Here is an 11,153-nt window from a genome sequence, read left to right on the forward strand (position 1 = left end):
TTAAGGTCTGGATTTACATATTTGATGTTAACGTCTAAGGCTTGGTCTACACTAAACCCCCAAATCGAACTAAGGTACGCAACTTCAGCTACGTGAATAACGTAGCTGAAGTTCGAAGTACCTTAGTTCGAACTTACCTTGGTCCACACGCGGCAGGCAGGCTCCCCCGTCGACTCCGCGGTACTCCTCTCGCCGAGCTGGAGTACCGCAGTCGACGGCGAGCACTTCCGGGTTCGACTTATCGCGTCCAGACAAGACGCGATAAGTCGAACCCAGAACTTCGATTGCCAGCCGCCGAATTAGTGGCTGGGTGTAGACATACCCTAACACAGGGGTCAGCAACCTTTCAGAAGTGGCGTGCCGAGTCTTCCATTTTTTCACTCTAATTTAAGGTTTCACGTGCCAGTAATACATTTTAACATTTTTAGAAGGTCTCTTTCTATAAGTCTATAATATATAACTAAACTATTGTTGTATGTAAAGTAAATAAGGTTTTTAAAGTGTTTGAGAAGCTTCATTTAAAATTAAATTAAAATGCAGAGCCCCCCAGACCGGTGGCCAGGACCCGGGCAGTCTGAGTGCCGCTGAAAATCAGCTCACATGCCGCCTTCGGCACGCGTGCCATAGGTTGCCTACCCCTGGTCTAACATCTTGCTAGCCTATGCGGATTTCTGGTCCCACTCCCACACTTAGGGGACAGGCCTCTGCCCTCAGAGTTCTCACTAATTGATCCCCGCATGGGGACCCTCGTCTCCATAGAAACCAACAGAGGATGGTTAAGCTTTAGTCATCCCAGATCTTCTCCACAGGAATCTGACTGAGCAATGAATGACAGAATATACATTTTGTTTTGTTCAGTGTGGAAGGAGCCTCTTGCTGTGATGAGTTTTATGTTAGCTGGTGTCCCAGGATACAGACACGTGGTGATACAGGGAGCCTGCTTTTGCATGATAGAGTGCAGTGATGACAGACTGGAAGACAGTTGCTACAAGTGCAACGGCTCACTGTCACAGTGAAGTCATGCACTGATTTTCATCTGCTCAGATATGCATTCAAGGCTGCCTTGACACTCCCTTTTAAAAATCTGTGGCCTGAGTTTTTGGAATGCAAAGTGTATGATGTGGTATAAATAATAAACACTGCTGAGAGGCTCATGACATTCCATAGTCAATTACAAAAATTACAGAACCATGTCCCCGGACTCCTATAATCTAAATTAGACATAACACATCAAGAGAGGACAATCAAAACAGGGCAAGGAGGTGGCTATCAAAGGACAAGGCATATAAACCACGAGACATGCTGTTGTTATACAGATAACTTGTTAGTGATTGCATATACATCAGAGATTGGAGGTCAGTGTGGAATGAAGGCTGGGAAGGCGCTAAAAGACTGATAGCACTGGGTAGAGCGTGGTATAGTGCAGACGGGTTCTGTGAAAGCTTCCTCCATACATCTCCCCAATAGCAACCTGCAACACCTGCTGCTAATCAAAGGCTCCATTCTCCCTAAGAAAGACCCACTCAGAGGGGAGACTCCATTTCTGGGAAGTCTCCCATCTGCAGGGCAGGATTCACCCTGCTGTCCACCCCTGGGGAAAAAGTCACACTTAATAGTCAGCCTGCCCAATGTCCTGCTTCAGGGGGTTTCCCCTTCCATCTCTGCCCCAACTAAGGGTTTCACACCATGCAGTGGGGGTACTTCATAAGTAAGTAAAGCTCCTTCCATGGATTTAGGGGTAGAGGGAAGATTATACTTACAAATATTTGAAGGGATTTTCAAAGCCACACAGGAGTTGGGCTCTTTGAGTTTCAGTGGGATTTGACTAACTCTCTTTGTCTCCTTTGAAAATTCCAGCTATAAACATCAAGGACCATGCATACGTGTTGAAACTAGGGGTGCTGCTGCATCCTCTGGCTTGAAGTGGTTTCCATCATATACATTTGGTTCAATGGTTCTCAGCACCCCCACTATAGAAATTGTTCCAGCACCCCGGTTACCTTGTCCTCCCACAGAAGCCAATAAGAGTTTTGCCATGGGTATCAGTGGGAACAAGCTGAGACGCTAAGGGTTTGATCCCGAGAGATGATGAACAGCCACAACTTCTGCTGAATTCAACTCCTTCCAGGAACAGCCCTTAAGGAGGAGTGGAATTACCTGGGTTGGTCAAAAGGAGTTTAAGGTGGGTGTTGGAATCCCCATTATGACAGTTATTACCTTCAGGCCTGGGATCCAATGTTTTCCACAATCCTGAGGCAGTATCATTTGCTGCAGAATTCATCCCACTCTGCAAAATTCAGCTCTAGAACCTATGCTTTCATTTTTTAAAACTGATCCCATATTATCTTCCAGAGTCTGCAGAGAGACTGGGACAATAGCTCTGAAAAGTCTGAGCTCACCTCCCTCACCCTTCAGCACAATGGGATAGTAAGTCTAACACCTAAAGCTGACAGTTTGAATGTCAGCATTGGTAACATTGATCACTTTAGCAGAAATTGCCAGCTAATGTGATTTTCCCAGATTCCAAACTGTCTCCAATGCCTCCCCAGGTCCTAAAAGCCTATACTGTGTCCTCCAGTTTCCTCCCTGACAACTTGTACGATGCAGTTCTGCATTCCTAAGACATAAATCTGCAGCATACTGAAAACTGATCATGTGGAGACAGCGTAAAATGAATTGAATCTCAACATGACACAGCGGACACTCTACTGAGTGTATTATTCATTTCCATATTTAATTCATTACATTTCTCCATTTTTTTTTTCAATTTACATGGAGCTGCAACACATTTTCCAGCCTGCTGTGCTGGAAAGCTGCAGAGCCCAGGGACCTTGCTGCTAAATGTAAGACCTTCTTGTCATATTGTACCTTGGGCCTTTGTCCTCAGGAAACCAGATAGCTCCCAGGTAGATAACAACTGGTTACTACCTATTGCTAAGTGCTTGTAGAAGCAGGTATTGGGAAGTAAAAGCAGGATTTCTGGCAGCAGCGAGAAGGGCAGGATTCTTGCCTGGAATAAGAACCACCCTTCTTACTGAACCTCCAGTCTGCATTCCCCAGATGGTCTGCCCCACCAGTTCTTGACCTTTCTTTTGGCCCGGAAAGGGAGACCCAGTTGTGGCTCTCACAGGGTGTGAAGGAGAGATGGTAGGTTGATTAGGAAGGTAAGATGAGGCCTCTGCTGTTGTGGAGAGGGAAAGAGAGTACCTTTGTTCTGGATTGAGCTGTGACTTTCATTCCGGATCCTCCAAGGGTTAAAGCTAGTTTGAAGCACACAATGTAGGGAAGGACTTCTACATGGGTTGCAGGGATGGATAAATTGATCTAATACAGTATTTTTTCCCTCCCTGATTTCCATGATTCCATAATAAACATACTCTGAATCAGCTAATATTTCCCATTCATATTCGCTATTTCTTCTCTGAATTCACCCTCCCACCTCTGGAATGATCTGCAGCTTTACCTTCCTCCTTGGAGAGAGACAACTGGATGACTTCACTCCGTGTCTGGAAGCTGGCAGTGAGGTCACTTTTTGAGCACACTACAGTTTCTTTCACCCTCAGCTGAGGATCCACTGAAGCTCTGGAAATTCTTTTATATCCTTACATAAAATAATAACACAGTCCCTTGGTGGCATTTTGTTCCCAATAACACATGCAAAAGAGAAAAACAAAATACTTAATCCTGGCCAGATGAAAGAAAAATCTAACTGGGCTCCTGGAATGCCTCACATTGACCAGAAGTCATCTTCTGTTGTCAGCTGGTTGACAGATGGCTATAAACCTAAACTGAAGTCATATTAGCTAGTCTTCTGCTTAAAGGTCTGATTCTGCTCCTATTTTAGTCAATGGCAAAAGTTCCATTACAACTGGGATGTGACCAGGATCATGTCTTAACTTTGTCACAAATCACATTGCTAAGTGTAGATTATGTTTAGATGCGGGTAGAGAAGTGGTATTTGGATCTGGAATTGAATTAGGCAGGGGTTTCAGGCTGGATTCACTACTGTTGAAATCTCAGTCAGTTTTGACCCTCAAATGGTGGTAACTTTGTAAGAACAACTGATCTTGCAAGATTTCTGCCCGCTTAAAAACGATGGCAGTGTCATGAGATCAGCTGCGGGTTTTTTAATGAAATTTCTGCCATTTTTGGCAGAAATCTCATGATTTACCACTCTTTTCAAAAGATTTCAGTAGAGGTGGGTAGGAAATTATTTTCCAATTCTTAATTTTTTTTTAAAGATTTAGAAAACTGTTCCTATTCTGAATGGAAATGAAAAATCAAAATCTCAAACATTTTCACAAACCAAACATTCAAAATTTTGTTTGGATCAGATCAATTTCCTGGTGCAAGTGCTGGAGGAACCAACTAGGGGCAAAGCTTTTCTTGACCTGCTGCTCACAAACAGGGAAGAACTAGTAGGGGAAGCAAAAGTGGATGGGAACCTGGGAGGCAGTGACCATGAGATGGTCGAGTTCAGGATCCTGACACAAGGAAGAAAGGAGAGCAGCAGAATATGGACCCTGGACTTCAGAAAAGCAGACTTTGACTCCCTCAGGGAACAGATGGGCAGGATCCCCTGGGAGAATAACATGAAGGGCAAAGGGGTCCAGGAGAGCTGGCTGTATTTTAAAGAATCCTTATTGAGGTTGCAGGAACAAACCATCCCGATGTGTAGAAAGAATAGTAAATATGGCAGGCGACCAGCTTGGCTAAACAGTGAAATCCTTGCTGATCTTAAATGCAAAAAAGAGGCTTATAAGAAGTGGAAGATTGGACAAATGACCAGGGAGGAGTATAAAAATATTGCTCAGGCGTGCAGGAGTGAAATCAGGAAGGCCAAATCACACTTGGAGTTGCAGTTAGCAAGAGATGTTAAGAGTAACAAGAAAGGTTTCTTCAGGTATGTTAGCAACAAGAAGAAAATCAAGGAAAGTGTGGGCCCCTTACTGAATGAGGGAGGCAACCTAGTGACCGACGATGTGGAAAAAGCTAATGTACTCAATGATTTTTTTGCCTCTGTCTTCACGCACAAGGTCAGCTCCCAGATTGCTGCACTGGGCAGTACAGCATGGGGAGAAGGTGACCAGCCCTCTGTGGAGAAAGAAGTGGTTCGGGACTATTTAGAAAAACTGGACGTGCACAAGTCCATGGGGCCGGATGCGCTGCATCCGAGGGTGCTAAAGGAGTTAGCGGGTGAGATTGCAGAGCCATTAGCCATTATTTTTGAAAACTCATGGCGATCGGGGGAGGTCCCAGATGACTGGAAAAAGGCTAATGTAGTGCCCATCTTTAAAAAAGGGAAGAAGGAGGATCCGGGGAACTACAGGCCAGTCAGCCTCACCTCAGTCCCTGGAAAAATTATGGAGCAGGTCCTCAAGGAATCAATTATGAAACATTTAGAGGAGAGGAAAGTGATCAGGAACAGTCAGCATGGATTCACGAAGGGGAAGTCGTGCCTGACTAACCTAATTGCCTTCTATGATGAGATAACTGGCTCTGTGGATGAGGGGAAAGCAGTGGATGTGTTATTTCTTGACTTTAGCAAAGCTTTTGATACGGTCTCCCACAGTATTCTTGCCACCAAGTTAAAGAAGTATGGGCTGGATGAATGGACTGTAAGGTGGATAGAAAGCTGGCTAGATCGTCGGGCTCAACGGGTAGTGATCAATGGCTCCATGTCTAGTTGGCAGCCGGTTTCAAGTGGAGTGCCCCAAGGGTCGGTCCTGGGGCCGGTTTTGTTTAATATCTTTATTAATGATCTGGAGGATGGTGTGGACTGCACTCTCAGCAAGTTTGCAGATGACACTAAACTAGGAGGCGTGGTAGATACACTAGAGGGTAGGGATCGGATACAGAGGGACCTAGACAAATTAGAGGATTGGGCAGAAAAAAACCTGATGAGGTTCAACAAGGACAAGTGCAGAGTCCTGCACTTAGGACGGAAGAATCCCATGCACTGCTACAGACTAGGGACCGAATGGCTAGGTAGCAGTTCTGCTGAAAAGGACCTAGGGGTCACAGTGGACGAGAAGCTGGATATGAGGCAACAGTGTGCTCTTGTTGCCAAGAAGGCTAACGGCATTTTGGGCTGTATAAGTAGGGGCATTGCCAGCAGATCGAGGAACGTGATCGTTCCCCTTTATTCGACATTGGTGAGGCCTCATCTGGAATACTGTGTCCAGTTTTGGGCCCCACACTACAAGAAGGATGTGGAAAAATTGGAAAGAGTCCAGCGGAGGGCAACAAAAATGATTAGGGGTCTGGAGCACATGACTTATGAGGAGAGGCTGAGAGAACTGGGATTGTTTAGTCTCCAGAAGAGAAGAATGAGGGGGGATTTGATAGCAGCCTTCAACTACCTGAAGGGGGGTTCCAAAGAGGATGGAGCTCGGCTGTTCTCAGTGGTGGCAGATGACAGAACAAGGAGCAATGGTCTCAAGTTGCAGTGGGGGAGGTCCAGGTTGGATATCAGGAAAAACTATTTCACTAGGAGGGTGGTGAAACACTGGAATGCGTTACCTAGGGAGGTGGTGGAGTCTCCTTCCTTGGAGGTTTTTAAGGCCCGGCTTGACAAAGCCCTGGCTGGGATGATTTAGCTGGGAATTGGTCCTGCTTTGAGCAGGGGGTTGGACTAGATGACCTCTTGAGGTCCCTTCCAACTCTGATATTCTATGATTCTATGATTCTATGAACATTTAGTTTCAATAATTTTTAAATATTTCATTTTGATTTTGGCCTTTTCATATTTTTTGGCATGTTTTGCTATCATTGAACCTAAATTTTTAAACAAAAAATTATTTTGAACTGAAAATTTGATTTTTTGTTTTTTTGTTTAGAAAATGTCAAAAAAAATCTACTTTTTTGAATTGGGAAATTCATCAGAACTGATCTTTCCCTCTGAGCACTTTTGGATTTGATGAAAAATTGTTTTGCTAAAACATTTCCCCATGACCTTTAGATTTCAGCTCAGTCCAGATCTGAGCAGGGGGGAAAGGATCTACTACTTTTAGATCTGACCTAGAACCAATACTGAGTAAGTTTACTTTGAAGCTTAAATTTGAAGAGGTAGGGATTCTGGATTCTGGTTTTAATCAATCACTGGTTCTGTTATCTTTGCAATAGAACTTCTCTAGGACTCCTATGTTCTGATTCTTCAAACACTGAATTTAATTCTGTAGCCACAGACACTATGCTGATTTTTTATTTTTATTTTTTATTTCTAAGATGGCTTCCTGTTTTGTTTGATCCTTTGTTATTGTCCAATTACTGTATTTCCTGTACCCACTCTACTGATTTCTAACTTAATCTTCCTGGTATTCATAGACATTTCTACGGCAGAAACACTTGATTTTGCTTTACAGCTTATCGTTGGCAGGAATTTGACTTTGTCTCAAGCTGCAGCGTCTGTCATGCAAACTGGTGTAGCTCTGTTATCTTCAATGGAGATACATTGACTTCCATCAGCTGGGAAGCTGGAAGAACATTGGCAACCATCAATTGGAAGGATTTCTAATACAATACAGGGTCTGAAGGGAAATGTGAAAGTGGTTCAAGGAAGAATAATGAATTATTGATTATTACTAATAATTAATGAAAATATACAATACTATAAATGCACACAGCACTTCTAAGACACATAGTCCCACCCCAAAAGCACTTAGCGTCTGACACAGAGAAGGTAAAACATAGGATCCCAATTCACTTAAGGAATGGTGAATACATATTAATGGGAAAGAGACTCACATAGTAAAAACTTTAGAAAGAAAGAGGTTTTAGGGAGGGATTTGAAGAAGGGGACCTGGTGGGTAGAATCAGGGAATCTCTTCCGAGCACACAGGTCTGAAAGCTGGGTGTGGACGGTCACTTCTGGCAGGAGGCTAAAGAGCTACAATCAGGAAGATATTTGAAGTGTATTACAACACTTCTCAGCAGTGCTACATATTTTTACATGCCAGTGGATGACACTCTTTATATTAACTAACTAAACAGATATAGATTTATAGATGGAGGCTAGATAGTCATCTGTCTTGGATGTTTTAGACACAACATATCGTGCATCTTGGCAGGGGGTTAGACTAGATGTTCCTTGCAGCCTCTTCTAACCCTATGATTCTATAATTCTATGATTCAAAGGCCAGAAGGAACCACTGGGGCCTGGTCTATACTACCCGCCTGAATCGGCGGGTAGAAATCGACCTCTCGGGGATCGATTTATCGCGTCCCGTCGGGACGCGACAATCGATCCCCGAATCGGCGCTCTAACTCCACCAGCGGAGGTGGTAGTAAGCGCCGCCGACAAAAAGCGGCAGAAGTCGATTTTGCCGCCGTCCTCACAACGGGGTAAGTCGGCTGTAATACGTCGAATTCAGCTACGCTATTCACGTAGCTGAATTTGCGTATCTTAAATCGACTCCCCGCTGTAGTGTAGATGTACCCTGGGATCATCTAGTCTGACTTCCGGTATAACAGAAGCCATAGAACTTCCCCAAAATAATTCCTAGAGCATCTCTTTTAGAAAAACATCCAATCTTGATTTGAAATTTTCAAGTCATGGGGCATCCACCCCAACCCTTGGCAAATTGTTTCAATGGTTAATTACTCTCTCAGTTACAAATGTACACCTTATTTCCAGTTTGAATTTGTCTGGCTTCAACTTCTAGCAATTGGATCGTGTTATACCTTTCTGTGCCAGACTGAAGATCCTGTTATTAAATATTTGTTCCCAATGTAGATACTTATAGACTGTAATCAAGTCACCCCTAGACCTTCTCTTTGCTAAGCCAAATAGATTGAGCTCTTTGAGTCTATTACTATAAGGCAGTGGTTTTCAAACTTTTTTTCTGGCGACGCAGTTGAAGAAAATTGTTGATGCCTGCGACCTAATGGAGCTGAGGATGAGGGGTTTGGGGGGTGGGAGGAGGGTCTGGGCTGGGGCAGGGAGTTATGGTACAGGAAGGGCTCTGGGCTTGGGGGTGCAGGCTCTGGGCTGGAGCCAGGGATGAGGGGTTTGGGGTACAGGAGGGGGCTCTGGGTTTGGGGGGAGTTCAGGGCTGGGGCAGGCTAGCCTCAGGCAGCTCCTGATCAGCGGTGCAGCGGAGGTGCTAAGGCAGGCTTCCTGCCTATCCTAGCACTGTGGACCGGAGGCGCGCAAGTGGCTCCGCATGGCTCTCACCTGCAGGCACTACCCCCCCAATTCCCATTGGCCAATGGGAGTGCGGAGCCGGTTCTTGGGGTGGGGGCAGCACGTGGAGCCCCATGGCTCCCCCGCTTAGGAGCCAGACCTGCTGCTGGCTGCTTCCGGGGTGCAGGTAGGGACTAGCCTGCCTTAGCCGGGCAGCACTGCTGACGGGACTTTTAATTGCCCGGTCGGCAGTGCTGACCAGAGCCACCACGACCCAGTGCTGGGTTGTGACCCGCAGTTTGAAAACCACTGTTGTAAGGCATGTTTTCTAATGAGACATGAGAATCATTAAATTTTCTTTGAACCCTCTTCAATTTTTCAGTATCCTTCTTGAATTGTGGACACAGAACTGGACATGGTATTCCAGCAGTGGTCGCATAAGTGCCAAATATAGAGGTAAACTAACCTCTCTACTCTTACTCAAGATTCCTCTGTTTATGCATCCCAGGATTGCATTAGCACATTTGGTCACAGTATCCCACAGAGAGCTTGTGTTCAGCTGATTATCCACTACGACCCCCACATCTTTTTCAGAGTCACTGCTTCCCAGGATACATTCCCCTTTCCTGTAAGTATGGCCTACATTCTTTGTTTCTAGATATGTACATTTATATTTAGCCCTATTATAACACATTATTTGCTTGCACCCAGTGTACCAAGCAATCCAGATCTCCCTGAATCAGTGAAATGTCCTCTTCACTATTTACCACTCCCTACATTTTTGTGTCATCTGCAAACTCTATCAGTGATGATTTTATGTTTTCTTCCAGGTCATTGATAAAAATGTTTAAACAGTGCAGGGTCAAGAACCGATGCCTATGGGACTCCACTGGAGACACACCCACTTGAGGATTCCCCATTTAATATTACATTTTGAGACCTATCCATTAGCCAATTTTTAATCCATTTTGTGTGTGCCGTGCTAATTTTACATCGTTCTAGCTTTAATCAAAATATTGTGCAGTACCAAGTCAAACACTTTACAGATTATTGCCTTTATGAATCAAATTTGTAATCTCATTAAAAAAATCAAGTTAGTTTGACAGAATCTATTTTCCATAATCCCACATTGATTTGCATTAATTATATTACCCTCCTTTAAGTCTTCATTAATCAAGTGCCATATCAGCAGCTGCATTAACTTGCCCAGGATCAATATCAGGCCTATAATTATCCAGGTCCTCCTGTTTTCCCTTTTTAAAACTTGGCACAATATTAGCTGTCTTTGAGTCTTCTGGAACTTCCCTAGTGCTCCAACACTTATTGAAAATCAACATTAACGGTCCAGCGAGCTCCTCAGCCAGCTCTTTTAAAACTCTTGGATGCAAGTTTTCTGGACCTCTAGTTTTAAATTTTTTTAACTTTAGCCTGAAGAAGATCTCTGTGGAGCTCAAAAGCTTGTCTCTCTCGCCAGCAGAAGTTGATCTAATAAAAGATATTACCTCACCCATCTTGTCTTTCTAATATCCCAAGATTGACATGGATACAACACTGCGTATAACTTTAGTAGCGTCTGTTTAACATCCTCCAGAGATACTAGTGAGATGGAAAGATTATTATCATCACCATATGATGAGACTACATTAGGGGTAGGTAACCTTTCAGAAGTGGTGTGCCGAGTCTTCATTTATTTACTTTAATTAAAGGTTTCACGTGCCGGTAATACATTTTAACGTTTTTTTAGAAGGTGTCTCTCGCTAAGTCTATATTATATAACTAAACTATTGTTGTATATAAAGTAAACAAGGTTTTCAAAATGTTTAAGAAGCTTCATTTAAAATTAAATTAAAATGCTGATCTTACGCCACCAGCCTGCTCAACCCGCTGGGTGTGGGGGGTTCAGGGCAGAGGGCTGGGTGTTGGAGGGGGGAACTCGAGGTCAGGGCAGAGGGCTGGGGGTGTGTGTGGAGGTGCAGGGCACAAGGCTGGGTTCAGGGCAGAGGGATGGGTGTGGGTTGGGGTGGGGGGG

General features: G+C 44.2%; 1 long non-coding RNA gene across 4 annotated transcripts in view; it reads left to right on the forward strand.

Annotated features, from left to right (window-relative positions):
• The window catches only part of LOC117877302, a 46,553-nt gene extending 36,014 nt beyond the window's left edge, over positions 1-10,539 (forward strand). For all 4 annotated transcript variants that reach the window (XR_004645675.1, XR_004645676.1, XR_004645677.1 and 1 more), the window contains 2 exons: positions 1,858-2,182; positions 9,507-10,539. This is a non-coding gene — a long non-coding RNA (uncharacterized LOC117877302). The remainder of the gene's footprint in view (positions 1-1,857; positions 2,183-9,506) is intronic.
• The last annotated feature ends 614 nt before the right edge of the window (positions 10,540-11,153 follow it).

The sequence above is a fragment of the Trachemys scripta genome, chromosome 4, assembly GCF_013100865.1.
Source record: "Trachemys scripta elegans isolate TJP31775 chromosome 4, CAS_Tse_1.0, whole genome shotgun sequence".
NCBI lineage: Eukaryota > Metazoa > Chordata > Testudines > Emydidae > Trachemys > Trachemys scripta.